Source organism: Embiotoca jacksoni, unplaced genomic scaffold (assembly GCF_022577435.1).
Source record: "Embiotoca jacksoni isolate LCO1_2020_lvr unplaced genomic scaffold, fEmbJac1.0.p SCAF_63, whole genome shotgun sequence".
Lineage (NCBI taxonomy): Eukaryota > Metazoa > Chordata > Actinopteri > Embiotocidae > Embiotoca > Embiotoca jacksoni.
The window spans coordinates 1212826-1227683 of NW_027185418.1; positions in this window are offsets into that span (position 1 = coordinate 1212826).

The window sequence follows — 14858 nt, forward strand, 5'->3', positions numbered from 1 at the left end:
TTCTCGGGAGCTTCCCACATCGTTGGCTGAAGCCTAAAAACGGGCCTCTTTGTAGCCTCCAGCCACGTCCAGATTTCTTCATTTCTCTCAAGATTGTACAACTTTTAAGTAAGTCTGACATTTTTTATTTTCTTTGTTTCTATGTTTTGTTTTGTGTAGTGGAAATGAATATGGCCTAATTCCCCCCCAAGACGCTCTCCTGCAAAATATTTTGATCTCTAATCCAATTATTGGCTTTGACCTTGTCTGCGCTTTAGATGTCAAAAATATGAAAAATAAAAAAAAACCCAGAGAAAAGAAAACACAGTGGTGTGATTGACAGAGAAAAAAACATTTTCCAATTACAGTACACGGTCCCCTACCTCCCTTAATCTGTCTAACCGGTGACTCCATGGATTTTTAAATGGGTTTTTGTGTTGTCAGCCATTTCAGCGTCACCTCTCGCACCTTCCCCGCAACTCTCTGGCCCTCCAAAAAAAAAAAAAAAAAGAAAGAAAATACAGTGGGATCATGGTATTCACCAATAATGACTTTCTATTCCCCACGTCTGCGGCCCCGGCAGCGGAGCGTTGACAGCTGGCATCACAATTCATTATGTCTGTGCAGGGAAAAAAAGGCTTCGAAGAGGGCCAGGGAGAAGCTCTCACCATATTTCACTCTCGAGACCTGTCAGTGAAATAATCACCGACACTGACAAGTTGCCGGTGAGGTTTTCTTTTCTTTTTTTTTCTTCCTTTCCTGTTCTGTGAAACAGGCAGATGTTTGAAAAACACTGATCCTGGTTTCAGGACACGTGTAACTGCTCCTTGTCCCCGACTCCAAGTCGCACGCTCCTGACCTGCCTCAGCGTTTCGTGGATTTTTTTTTTTCCAAGGCCCCTCTTTATGTTCTCCCATTCATCACTGTCACCGGCTTCCCAAGTAAAAAAAAAAAAAAAAAATCCTCCAGTCCCCTTCGCCACGCGGCAAAATGTGGCGAGCTGTGCTGAAGCGTGTTCCTTTTAGTGTACCGCGTAATGTAAATTGTTTTTACTTCATTATCCATTTTTGGCTCTCAGTGGAATTTTTTTTTTTTTTTAATCTTTTTAACTAAGAAATGAGAGATAGTTTGTATAGTTTTCTGGTTTGCATTAAACAATAGAAACCCTTGATTTAATGACATTACAACTTCCCTGAGTTGAGCAGTTAATGCTGCTTATGCTCCACGATTCCACTGTGTGAATATATGGGTCTGTATACACTCCGTAGAGAATCGTTTGCTGTCCAGTGAAGAGAGGGGGGGGGGGGGGGGGGGAACGAAGGTCCCTGATTGGTCCCCGCCTTCAGAGTGGCTGCAGAAAACACTAAAACAAGCTGAGTTCGCAGCTAATAGCAAGGTGTCGCCAGACCCGAATTCGTTTTGTAAATATGTGGGTCTGGGTACGCTCGTTTGCAGTCGTTTCATCCTGCTGGGCGTAGAGTTCATTTTCAAACGATTGGAGCAGGTTTAACCAATCGGTTTGTGCCGAGATTGCTGTAACTACAACTTTAAAAAAAAAAGAAAAGGCTTGACTTCAATGTCATCGTACTGGCGCACCGACACTGGTCCCCGATTGGCCCGCCCGAGCAAACCTTAACGCGACCAGGATTTCCAGACTATAACCACAGCGAAGAAAACTGAAGCTGTGAGCAGAAGTCTGGCGGATCCAGTCTGGGAACTTCGGTCAAGCTTCAGTCGTATTCTGTCCTGAAGCGAAGCGCTGGAAACGTTTAAAATCAGACCTGTTGGTATCTGTAGACTAGAAGTCAGATGAACTCCAGATTCCTCCTCTGGGCTTCATCAATGTCTGAACAAAATTTCAGCGTAAACCATCTACAACTTTAACAAAGTCACTCTGGATCAAACCGTAAAACTGAGATGCATCTCTGAGCTTTGCCATTTTCATCCAACGTGTCATCTTGGATCAGAGGATCATTTCTGCATTTTACATTTTTTTTTTCCCCTTTTTAAGTGAGGGACTGCAGTGTTTGGTGGGCTGCACATCGTGGATCACACGCGGAGGCTTGCATTTCTGCTCCGCTCGCCCTCAAGACTCGATTGAAAGGATCTGAGAAAACGGCTCATCAAAGCGGGCATTAAAATGAGCTTGTTTAACACCCCGGCATGACTTTCATCTCATTTTGTGACAGAAACATTCTGCTGAATTTGGCAGTCCAGGAAGTTTCCGGTTAAAAGTCGGCAGCTGGATCTATTCCCTGTCGGGATGGATTGTGAGAGCAGGGTGACGGAGCCAGGCAGAACTTTTCTGAAGTCCTCTTTTCTAATTAACTTTTTCAGGCTTTGAAGGCACCGCGTGTTCCAATGCGTGTGTCCGCATTGGAAGAGGAGAAGGGAGGGGTATTAAAAAAAAAAAAATGTCTGCAGCCGGGACGGATGACATCGGGGTGTCTTTTTTTCCAAGGTTGGATGTCCTGAGGTCATTATGGATTTTTATCAGCGATGAAATGACAGTTTTTCCACTTCATACTTTTGCCTGACTACCCGGCGTCCTCCCACAGGTCCGAAGACATGCATGCTCGGTTGATTGGTGATTCGAGGGGTAGTTGCTTGAACGTGAGTGTGAATAGTTGTCTGCCTTTCTGTGCCGGCTCTGTGACGGACTGGTGACCTTTTACCCACCTTCAGACCCCCCACCCCACCCCCACCCCCCCACCCCCGGTGACCCGGTTCAGGATAAAAACAGCTATAGATAATGCATTGGAGGACATTTCTATCGGACAAATATATGTCCTAGATCATTTACAAATAAAGATTTCACATATAGCTTATAAAAAATAAGATGCATAATACGCAGCCATGTGTCAAATAGCTCAAATTAGCTCCGTTTTAATGAAACCCGAATTTTACTAACAGTCATGATCTAATAATACGTAACAGTATCAACCGATAGCTGCCACGTATGTTGAAGAAGAGCATGCAGACGATTTGGATGAAGATTAACATGAACGTTGCTTCAGTTTTGAGTAAGCAAAATATTAAGATAGGAATGTCTTGGAATTCGCACTGAACACGGAAGACCTGCAGGAGTTTGAAGAAAAATGAGCAGAAAGAAGGAAGAACTGTCGAAGGGCCAGTTTATCTGCAAATAACAAGAAACACCGACATGTTTTTCTTATTTTTAGCCTATTTGTCAATCCAGACAGCCGTGAGTTTTTCCTCAGATATCTTCCTCTCAATATGATGATGAAGATGGATGGAGAATTTTTATTTTGTGATGTTTACAAAAAGAAAATCTTCTCGGAGTCCATCGGAGAAAAAAAAAAAACTCTTACCCCCAGGCAGTAAAAGCGCATGCAGTGTTTAACAGTTATCCTTCAAAGTGCTCCTGTTTAAAATGCAGCCCCTGAACTCTCTTACTGCAGACTGTCCAGTATTTACATCATGGTCTGCGCTGTCATGACACTGAAATCCGTCCAGTCGGGCCGGTTTCCAGGGTTTGAAGTGAAAAGCGTCCATTCAGCAGATTCACTTCTTTCAATTAGAGAAGCTGCTGCTGTCGGGGTCGAGGCGTGACGCCTTTTCTCCTTTCAAATTCAGCCAAGATATACTTTTTCAAATCAAACTGAACTGAATTTTACTTGAACTTAAGAAAAAGAAAAAAAAAAAAAAAAGTACATTTGAAAACAAAGTCTTTTAACTTTACTTAAACACCACAGACCGTTTTAAAGGTCCAAGCAAAGTCATGTTGTCAGAAAAAGTCCTGCTCAAACAGGAAAGATGTACCATATGGCGGTTATGTAACTTTTCCCAAAGTAAAGACACTTTGTCAAACTATTCAATTTGGCAAACTACATATCTGAAGGAAGATTTTCTACGTTGATTTCCATGATATATGCTAATACGTATTAAAGTAAACCACAAGAAGCCTGCAGATTAAGTTGTTATATCTCTCTGCAGTTGCTGTTTTGGGCCTATTTATGCCTGATTGGACATAATACTATAGCAATGTCCCACGTAATTTATGAGCACAAATGAATTAAAAACATATAGGACAGTGAGTACACAATTTTATATCACATTTTTTTCTTTTTAGTTTTGTTATTCTCAGTAAACCCACCAAAAATGAACTCTAGAGCTTTTTAAATTTACTTATAAACTTCTACTTTCACGTATCTGCATTAGCTACCAGTAACTTGTTTCACATTTTGTCTTTAAAGGGCAAAATCAAAGATTCTGCCATCTTGCTTCCAGTTCTTCTGTAAATCCACACGGACTTGGCAAAAGTTGAGTCTAATAATGATTATCTAGGTAAAAGTGATAACATACCCGTATATATAGATGAGCTTTGATGACACACTCCTGACTGAGCGCTCCTCCGGAAAACCGGAGCTGCGCGAGAGATTTCTGATGTTTTATTTCACTGAAGTGAACGTGTAACCGGTTGCCGTTCACCCTTTGGGGTCAGGATCATCATCCCGAATAAATCACACTGACTGGAAAGAAAGAAAGAAAGACAGAAAGAAAGACAGAAAGACAGAAAGAAAGAAAGAAAGAAAGAAAGAAAGAAAGAAAGAAAGAAAGAAAGAAAGAAAGAAAGAAAGAAAGAAAGAAAGAAAGAACCACAGCCCACCTTAACCGCCGAAGGATTGTTCATTCTCCCAGGTTCACTTTCATCTATAAAACTACATGATTTCTTGTCGGAACAGTAAAATATCCTTATCGTCTTCACATTCACATCTAATAGCTATAAAAAAAATAATAAAAAATAAAAGCTACAATGGGGTTCCGTGTTTCTTGGCGAAGCGCGGCAAGAATTTATGACGAGATCTCCTTCAATCGGCGAATAATCGGCATTTGCGTTTAACTCCGGCCGGCGAGACGCCGAAGGCGCATTTCCAGATTGTGAAGGTTCAAAGTGTCGTGTAGCATGTGAACGTTTTTTAAAAATGATTTGTAGAGAAGTCCTCTCGGATGTTGCCCGGATCGGGGGCCATTACCGGGGCTGCTATCTGATCTCTGTGTAACTCTGTGCAAAATGTACAGAGTAAAGGATATAATTAAGTGGTGTTCGAACCATGAGGGATTGTAACAAGATGTGAACAACACCAAATTGCCATCCATTATCTGCTGATTTAAAAGGGGCTCATTAAAGCTCGTACAAGTACAGAGACAGTAAAATTGAAGGGCCGCGATTAAATTATTTGATCCCTTTGGAATTGTCCTCGTCCGACTCTGTAACTGCGGGATTCTCCGAACCTTGAAGCGTGTTTTGGAGGTTTTGTTGTAACGTTTGCGCCGAAAGACGGACCCGGGCCGGTTAAACATATACTGAAAGAAGTCGTCGCTTTTACAAGCGAAGACGAGAGTCAGCGACTCGCTCTCCTGCGGAAAAAAGAAAAAAGGAAAGCCATAACTCTCACTTCGCTGCAGCCGCTCTGTTTGCTCTAACCGTGAGCCTTCTGTTGGCAGCTCGCCCGGACGGTTCGGGGAGGGCTGGTAGGCCGCGAAAACCGCCGCACATTTGGAGGCTTTTAAACGCCCCGTAAACACCCGTCGCCAGAGAAACGCAAGCGCACACCGTGACGGGACGTCCGTCCGCCCCCTCCTATCATCCCCTCGTCCCCGCCCCCCTCCCTATTATCCCCCCATCGTCCCCCTCCCCACACACCGAGCCGTTTCCCCGAAAATGGCTTCACAGAAAACTATTACATTTCTCAATCTGATATGCCTTTGCTGCCTTTTCTTTTCTTTTTTTTTTTTTTGGTTGTTTTTTTTCTTTCTTTTTTTTTTATAAGCATTTCTATGAAAGAGCCTTTTATGCTGAGGCGTATGAGAGGAGAAATTACAGTTGTTATTCAATGTCTGGGCTGCCAGGAACATCACAGGGCTCAGTGCTTCATATGAAATCCTTCCGAGAACAGGCCTTTGCCGTAGTGGATAAACGGCGGGCGAGAAAAAAATGAAAAAAAAAAATACAAATAAAACCCCCGCTGCTACTGTGGGCAGGAGAGAGTTAGAAACAGCTGATTCCTGCTTGTTAGTTTACACATTTGTCACTTTGTTTTACTGAATCGCTGCCGAGTCTGAACTGACCTACATCTCCGTCCAGCGGCCGAGGGAGTTCACGAACGCTCGGCTGACCGGCTCTCGTTCAGCGCATTTAACAGAGCCGAGCTCCCAAAACTTTTTCAGATCATCCGCCGCCGCGTACCGAACCAGATTTCTCCAGCTCTGCTTCTCACTGCAGAAAATTGACAGATTTAATCGTGCAAAAAAAAAAACTCAGAAAAGATAAATAACAACGACATTAGGCTTCTCTTTTCTCATCTGCCGCTAGAGGCGGCGCCACCCACCGACGCCGCTGCCGGCTCCCCGGCATCGAAAGGTTCGTTCGGCCTTTACGTTCCAGCGAAGTCACTTGACTTTTGATCGTTTTATTGGACCTCGTGGTCGTTTCAAAAAAGAAACCCTTACCCGCCCCGGGTGTGTTGGCATGTCGTTCTAGATCTGCGGTTCGAGGTTCAAACCCTTGCTGCGAGGACATTTAGGCCGGTCCCGACTTCGAAGGGCGGTTTTAGGGTTAAGACTGGGTTTTAGTGTTTCAGGTTAGAGTTAGGTTCAGGTTTGGGTAAAGGTTGGAGCTAAGCACTTAGTCGTGATGGTTTAAAGAAATGCCTCGTTCCAAAAATGTCCGCAAAAGGACAGAAAGACCGACGTGTGTGAGCCTGGTCTCACTTAAAGTCACAAAGGAAAGGCAATTACAGCATTTTTATGTTCTGCAACACGATGTACTTCTGAGTTAAAGGAAAGGCAGGATAGAATCCAATCCTGTAATCTATTTGATTGGATTCGCTGAATCGTGGGCGCGTCTTGCGTGTCGAACATGGAGGACTGTTGGCCTCCGTCTGCGTCTGAGTCATCCGCCTTTGTTCCATCAGGATGTGGAGGACGAGCGAGGAATTGATGAATTACACCTCAAACATTAGAAGTGTAAAACAAGGTTACTGCCAAAAGCCAACCTACAGTCAAATGTAATTTTATCTAAAAGGATGACGTACGTTTTATTTCCCCACATCACATTTAATTGGATACAAATGGTTGCGGTTGAGGGAATATCATGCTTTTGATTAAATATAAATAAACAAGACTTGTGTTTCGTGTCACTGTGGACTTTTTCTGTTTAAGACCAGACCACAATGTTTCCCCGACCTCAGCCAAGCGCTGCGACTCGCTAATCATAACCATCAAAAAAAAAAAAAAAGCTGCCGCAGTCGCTACGAGTGGATATTGGATGCAAAAAAAAAAAAATACAGTATTTGTGAGCATACAATTAGGCATCAATGTATTGGCAACTTTCTAAATATGTTAATTAGCAATGTTAACAGAAACAAATCATCCGATTACGATTCCTTCATAATGTATTTTCTGCTTCAATGCAGGAGACATTTTTGCCGGCGTTACAAAGAGATAAAGATTTGAGCCGTTTTCCTGGCGCTGTAGGGAAATACATCGATATACGCTGTTTTTGTACCTCGATAATGACAATTACACCTGACATCACAAGTACCGCGTAGCCATAAATAAACAATCAAAGACATCTGATTTAAAAAAAAAAAAACTATCAAAGTGTAAAACTGCGATTTGAAGTTATTGTGAACATGAAACATGGTTAATATAACAGCATTACGAATCCACACGTGTTAATGTCCCATAATAATGTGTATTATTTACATTGCGAGCATAATTCCAGGTAACAAATACAAACGCGGGTCACACGTGAGCGTAAATGAGACGCTACGGACTTTTAAATTGCAGGTGAAGTCCCTGATTTGACGCCGAAACCAAAGTTAAGTGTTACCAACAGCGGCCGTTTAACTTCAAACCGTGTTGGATGTGCTGCAGAGTGTGTGTGTCGTTGTTTGGTTTTTTTTTCCCCCCGGGCTACGCGGTAGCTCTGTATTTTGCGCTGCCGCCCTCTGCCGCTTACAAGAGCCGAGGACAGTTGGCAGTTATGCGGTATGGTTGGCACGCCTGGCACGCCTGGCAGCGCCGCTTCCCTGTGCGTGTGCGTGTGTGTGTGTGTGTGTGTGTGTGTGTGTTTTACCGGTTCAATCCGGAGCGATCGGGGCGAAGCCGAGGTCACGACTCAGCGGTTTCTGACACTTTCGCCCCGGAGACAAGGACCCACCTGTGCTCGTCCGTTTTTTCCGCGACGACTCCGATTTCACGCGCGGGCTCGTCTGCGTTCAAGCTTCCTCCTTAAGCCCGCCGTTCACCCCCCCTCCCCCCGCCCTCCTCCTCCTCCTCCCCTCCCTCCCCGTGCACCTGTCCTCGCCGGGACATCTCGCCCCCGTTTCACCTCACCACCACTGCCCGCCCCCACCCCCCTCCCCTCCTCTTTGCAGGGCCTCCTGGACTCCATCACTGTCCGTCCGTCCGTCCCCCTCGGAGCCAGCTGGAAATCCCCCCACAGAGCAACCGGTTCTGGCCGCTCCCTTCCAGTCCGCAGCGATAACCATCGTCCAACAGCTCCGTCTGCACAAATCTGTCCTGCCAGACCAACTGTGTCCATATTAACACAGGAAAATAAAAATTTAAAAAAAAACTGTCTGAGGTCACCGGTGTCCAAAACTGGTACAGGGATTATTAACGTAACTACGGTACTCGCAAACGCACTTCTTTTAAAAAAAAACAAAAAACAATGTTGTGTGTGAAATATAAATCTTTTCTCTTGAAATCTTTTGGGAAAAAAAAAAAAAACACAAAATAAACCCGCACAAAATCTTATCAAACAACTGCTTGCTATTGCGGTCCAGGGAAGCCCTTGAAGTTGTATTTTTGGACAGTATCCTCAGGCAAACAGAGGGCTTCCTCTCTCTTTCTCTCTCTCTGCTGAGCCACAATCGATAGCCAGACACCGATGCTGCTGTCTCAGCTTTCCACGATGGGAATAGCAGCTCAGGGTGTTGCGCTGTCTTGTGAAACTTTTTTTACTTTTTTTTTTTTAACGCGGTGATGCTCGCGCGCGATCGGATATGACGCTAAAGAGTCGTCGGGCAGAGCGTGACGAAAGAAAAGAAAGAAATCAAAGCGGTAGGCAGAGATGTCCGCTCATCGCCTCATGGGCCGTTGCCCATCCCCCAAAAAACCAAAAACAACAACAACAACAAAAACGACTATCATACTGCATTTAACATACTTGAAACGCTTTAAATCTTTTTTTTTTTCTGGCCTACTAACCGGTGTGGTAGTAATGGCTACCGGAACGTGGGGTACATTTTCGGACGGTTTCGAGCGCATCGTCCCGGTACTTGCGCTGCACTCGCAAGTGCGCCATTTGAAACGCATCGAGAGTCTCAGGATCCAAGACGTGCAAAACGATTAAATCAGTGCTGCATGGTTTAGACGCCAACTAAAACATAGGAAACAGCGCAGTAAATGTAGCCTTTGATGAATTAGGCAATCTAAAATGTTTGATTAATGGCGCTTTAAATAGAACCTCGTTATTGTTTCAGCTGTTGACCAGACTTGACTAGTTGTTGTTGGGTTTTTTTTTTTTCAGCCGGTCAGCCATTTTGTCGGCGCTCCTATTTGGGGCAGATGTTGGGCCGACGGGTCACGCTGAAAACATGTGATAAATGATGTTTCGTGACTCCACAGTTACTGTATATATATATATATATATATATATATATTCTCATTGGACATGGAAATACTCTGTTTGAACTGAACTGAGTTTATTCCTCTCAATCTACCGTTTGTACTCGGTTGACACCAAAAGAACAGAAAAATGTCAAAAAAAAAATGAACAAACCGGTATCTGCGTGCCAGCAGGATAACTGCAGCGTTGCTCGTTCCAGGAGGTAAAGAGTGAGAAGATAAACCCGAACAAATGCAGACAACGACCCAAAGACTCAAGGGTTTATGGGTACGAGGAGACAGATGTCAGCGTCTGATATCCAGACGTTCCTCACGCTTGGAAAGCTGAGCAGAGCAAAAAAAAAAAAACGGAGCCAAGCTGAGGTGAAATTTCTTCTTCGGGGGCCAACAAAAAAAAAAAGAAGAGGCACATTTCTCAACAAGGAGAGTAAAAAAAAAAAAAAAAAGGGAAAGAGTGCAGATAAGTCGGTCACGCTCGGCTAAAGTCACGGACACTGGAATTAGATTCTGCTTGACCTGCACTTAACAAAAGGCAAATCCTTTCTCGATAAGAATTCCAGCCGAGTACAGAAACGGCCGCGCAATTCATCCGGCGCCGACCTTGAATGCGTTTTTAACTCGCTCGTTAACGACCGATTGCGCGTCGTCGGATTTTTCATCTATTTGGCGTTCCGGGGGACCGAGGTGTCCTGAGGTGTCCCGAGACGTCCCGAGAACGAGTTTCGTCGTGGAAAAATGTCAGACTGGGAAAGAAAATGACGCCGAGCCCGAAGTGCTTTTGTCCGAAACGGAGTACATTCTAAAGGAATCAAATACCGATGCATTATTGTATTTCCAGACCGGTTTCTTTCCCCCGCAGAGTCTTTATTACTCACTGATCATTTACCGGATCGTATACGTGTCACAGTTCCCCTTATGAAATATTAAAGTCACAACCCTGAATTACATCTGAGCTTCTTTTCCTTTTTCTTTTTTTTTTTTTCCTATTACGATCCCACTCTTGACTATACGGAGGTTATAGCTGCTCCTATAAACTCATCATTTTCACTCTCCGTTCCTTCTCTAATCACCGAGTGAAGATTAGAGGACGGTTTCTGTTGCCTTGGAAAATTGTCTCTCTCGGTATTCGGCCTCTCCCGAGTGGTGGGAGAAGAGCTGATTACTCTGCGGGTCATAAGTTAATTGTTTATGTGACTCGCTTGCCGGCGAGAAATATGTCATCTGCATCCCTGAGAGAGGAGTAAAAAAAAAAAAAAAAACGTGACACTGCATTAACTTTAGAGAGAGAGAACATGCCAGCGAAGAGTGGGGGGGGGAGAAAGAAAAAAAAGATTATTAGATCTTGATAACAAACTCAGCCTTTGGTGCTTGTTTCCAAAGTGTCAAGAGATTAAGCCAAGAGATCACAGTAATCACGAGCAGTAGGGAGCAGCCTCTTTTCATCTTTTTGCAAATGCGTTGCCACGTGACGCAAATGACAAACTAAAACCTTTCACAAGATGGCAAATTTCATCTGTGCGGGCCGGTCACGCACTTATGATCTGAGAAAGGACCGCCGAAAGCTCTGAGCCGGGCGAGAAAAACGATCTGATGTATAATTTTACTTGCGATTTGAACTTCTTTTTCTTTTTTTTTTTTTTTTTTTTTGTAAAAAATAATCTAAAATAAGATGTCAAATGTGCTCGAGAATTGAATTGCAAACCCACATTAAAATAAAATAAAAAAATTAATAAAAACCTTTGTAGATATCTAAAGGATTCATTTGAAATTGAAAATGGAACACGTGAGGTTGCGACGTTGGAAGTCGTGGGCGCACTGCGTGCTCGGCGCTCAAGTGATTATGTCGCGAAAACACTGTTGTCGCTAGGCAACGTCGCTGTGGACGGCGTCTAGAAGCCACCGAGGCTGACGATTTTAGCGGGCTGACGGGGCGGGTGACGTAATGCAGGGAACGCAAAAGGCAAAAAAAAATGAGGCGGTTGGAAATAGATCAACGTCTTCCCCAGACGCAGACTATCATCTAAGTTCAGAAGGAAAACATCCAACGAACCTCCGACATTTTTCCGCGAACGTCAGCAAACACGTCGCAACTCGTAAACCCCCGGGGGTTTATCGAAAATTGGACTTTCGACGTCGTGAACACCGAAAGAGGGCGCCGTTCATCCGGACTCCTCTCGCGTACCGCGGTAAACGCGACCCCTCCGTAGAATAAATCAAATGGACTTTCCACTGGCCGAACGGCGTCAGATATAAAAGTCGTCCGGAGACAGGAGGGTGATTTAAAAAGAGAAACGAAGCTGGCCGACTCACAAACTTTCCCCCAGATGATTGTGCATCATTAAATCTGGAAGACAGGTGCAGATGTTGAACCCTTTACAGTCGGGGCGTCCTCGGCTCTTTGTAGCTTCCAGCAGCTTGTCCGGCGAAGCCTTCAAAGCTGCGTCTCGTTAAACTTCAGGGAATACCGTATGGCTCCTTTTTTTTTTTTTTTTTTTTTGCTAACTTCACCGCTCGAAGCCGCCCACCGGCTCGTGCTGACGGCAGCAGCTCGGAGGCCGACCCCGCCCGTGGCTCGCGCTGATACTCAATTAGTCCTGGAACAGCGGCGCTCGAACTAATGATTCACGGCAAAGCCCCACTCGCTCTCCATCGTCTTCCCCCCTTTTTTTTTTTTTTTCCCTCCCCTCCTTCTCCGCGCCGTGAGACGTTTCTCTCCCCCCCACCCCCACCCTCCTCTCTCCCGTCAAACTCATTTTTTTTCTTTTAAATTGCATGTCTCAAAATGGCGGCGTCCGAGGATCATTACTGTCGGCGTGAGATGGAGGAGATGACAGTTTTGAGGAATGTAGATTTCTCTGTGCAGGCGGTAACATGTTTAGTCTTTGTCACCCTAAATGAGTTTTAGGGTCGTGTGTGTGTGTGTGTGTGTGTGAGGAGAAAATAGAAACCATGAACGCAACCACAGGATTGATCTTCAAGGCTCCTCTCATCGATTTCTGTCTTCGCCACCCATTTGTTTTCTTGTTCGATGAATCAACAGACATGCTTCGTATGAGTCATGCTGCCATCACATGGAGGAGAGATGCTGTTTACGATTTGGTTTTGAACATTCCTCTTACAATGTGTTCCAACACGAGCGCCCATGTTGTTCTCTTTGTCCTTTTATTTGTTCTGTGTCGTTGGCAGTTTAACAAAAAAATTTTTTTTTTTTTTTTAAAAATGAGGTTTTCATGGTTACAGAAACGGTTCGTGTGGAAGATCTCGACAGGAAAAGTGAGTCACAACTCACAGTCTCGATACACCCACAGCGACCTCCTTTTCTCCTTCACCGATCAGTACTCTCATATTAAGACTCAATCAAATGTGTCATAAATCCATGGACAATTATCACTAAAAGATCATTTTTCAGCCTCTTAACTCACCATTTTGAAGCGCGTTTACAGAACGCTTCTATATCATAGCTTTTAACGACACTGGTAACACACTTGTTACCTGGCCAACGACAAACGACAAAGAAGAACATTAACCAGATAAAGAGTCGGGTTTTTCTCTCAGGAATTGGATGAGACCAAGCCAGAGTTCAAAATGAGATCTTATATTGAACTTTTAAGAAAGAAACATGATACATAAACCGTAGTATGATAAACTTACACCTACAAGGTCATCTACTGGTCCCGAATAGGTCGTTTTCATGAAGCAGCAGGATATTAGAGTAGCTTAATGCAGTAACTGATTGTACAGTGAAATGGAATAGATTCAAACAAACAACAACAACAACAACAGAGAGAGATTTAGATGTGAACCCTGTTTGACCCTCCTCTCAAGCAGCACCAGTCTATCAGAGGAAAGTCAGCATTGGAAATAGGATCATAGCTCGGCACATTACAGCGCTGTTATGGAGTAGGATTATTATTCAAGATCCAACTAATGTGTGATAAACAAGTGGAATCACCCATTCGTTTTTTTGAACTGCTGTTTTGAAGCCTCCAGTCTTGCATTTTGTTTGTTGGAGCCAGAAGTGACCATATTTGGACGAGCTGGGTAAGAGAACCTAACAAAAAACGATGCCCCGCCCACCTATACCAGCAACCTGACTGCACCTCATGTCAATCAAACCAGCCACGCCCCCCCCAAACATAACTCTCTTCGAGACCTAAAATCTAAGCAACGACAGGATCATTTTCTGAAGGACCACCAGAACACTGATCAGAAGGATTGCCTGTCGCTAATGACGCCACAATGACTCGAAGAAAACATTTACCGACTTAGTATTTCATGAGAGAAGTTGCCCTTTTTAAAAAAAATTGGAGTCTATTGGAGCCAGCCCTTTGTGGCCCTCAGCGGTATTGCACTTTAAGGCACTTCCACACTGGTGTAAATTTTCAGACCTTGAGATTACGTCATTTGAGTTCATTGTAATCTAAACCTTTACATGAATTTAAAGTCAAATGATCACGAAGGCTTCAAGTTAAAAGTCAGACATGTTTATGCTACTTTGCTGCACTAATACACCAATTCAACCTCATTCAAAATTAGTATTATACTGAAGTGATAGTTTTTCAAGACTATTTTAGGCAGATAAAATGTCTTCTTTTTGCGACTGTACACCCACTTACTGATGACAGGAACAATCCGCCTGTGTTTTTGTGTGCCTGTTGTCAGAGGAATCCTTTAAATGGCTCTCACTTTTCACATTGTGACGACGCACTCCCTGAACAGAGTGACATGAAATCAATTCGGATGATTTTAACGTCACAGCAGAGAAAGAGTTTAAGCTCTTAGCCTGATTGACAGGACGGTGAAATGCAATTCTGAGTCAACTGTGCCTTGCTGTTACTCAAACTTTCTGCAAATCTATCGCCAACAAAAGGCTTTCTCCGATTCCGACAAAACCGCTGAAACCAAATCAAGGTGTGCCATCCAGCGGACAGTAAACGCAGACGAGAAATATTTCATATTTATCCGTGAGATAGTGAGCGAATCAACCTTTTTTCCCATCCAATTGCACAAGTCCGGGTTTCTAATCAACTTGCCTCATTAATTTAAAAGATGCGACAATAGAAAGCCTTGTTGTGGCAAACCAGAAGGTTAGTTAATACAGCTAATTAGCCTCCAAGTGGCCATGGACCGATCGCTGTCTTTGAAAGGGCTTCTGATCCCGACCGTTTGCACAGTGAACAACAAATGAAGGCAAAAGCATTGAGCCATTTTATGAGCTC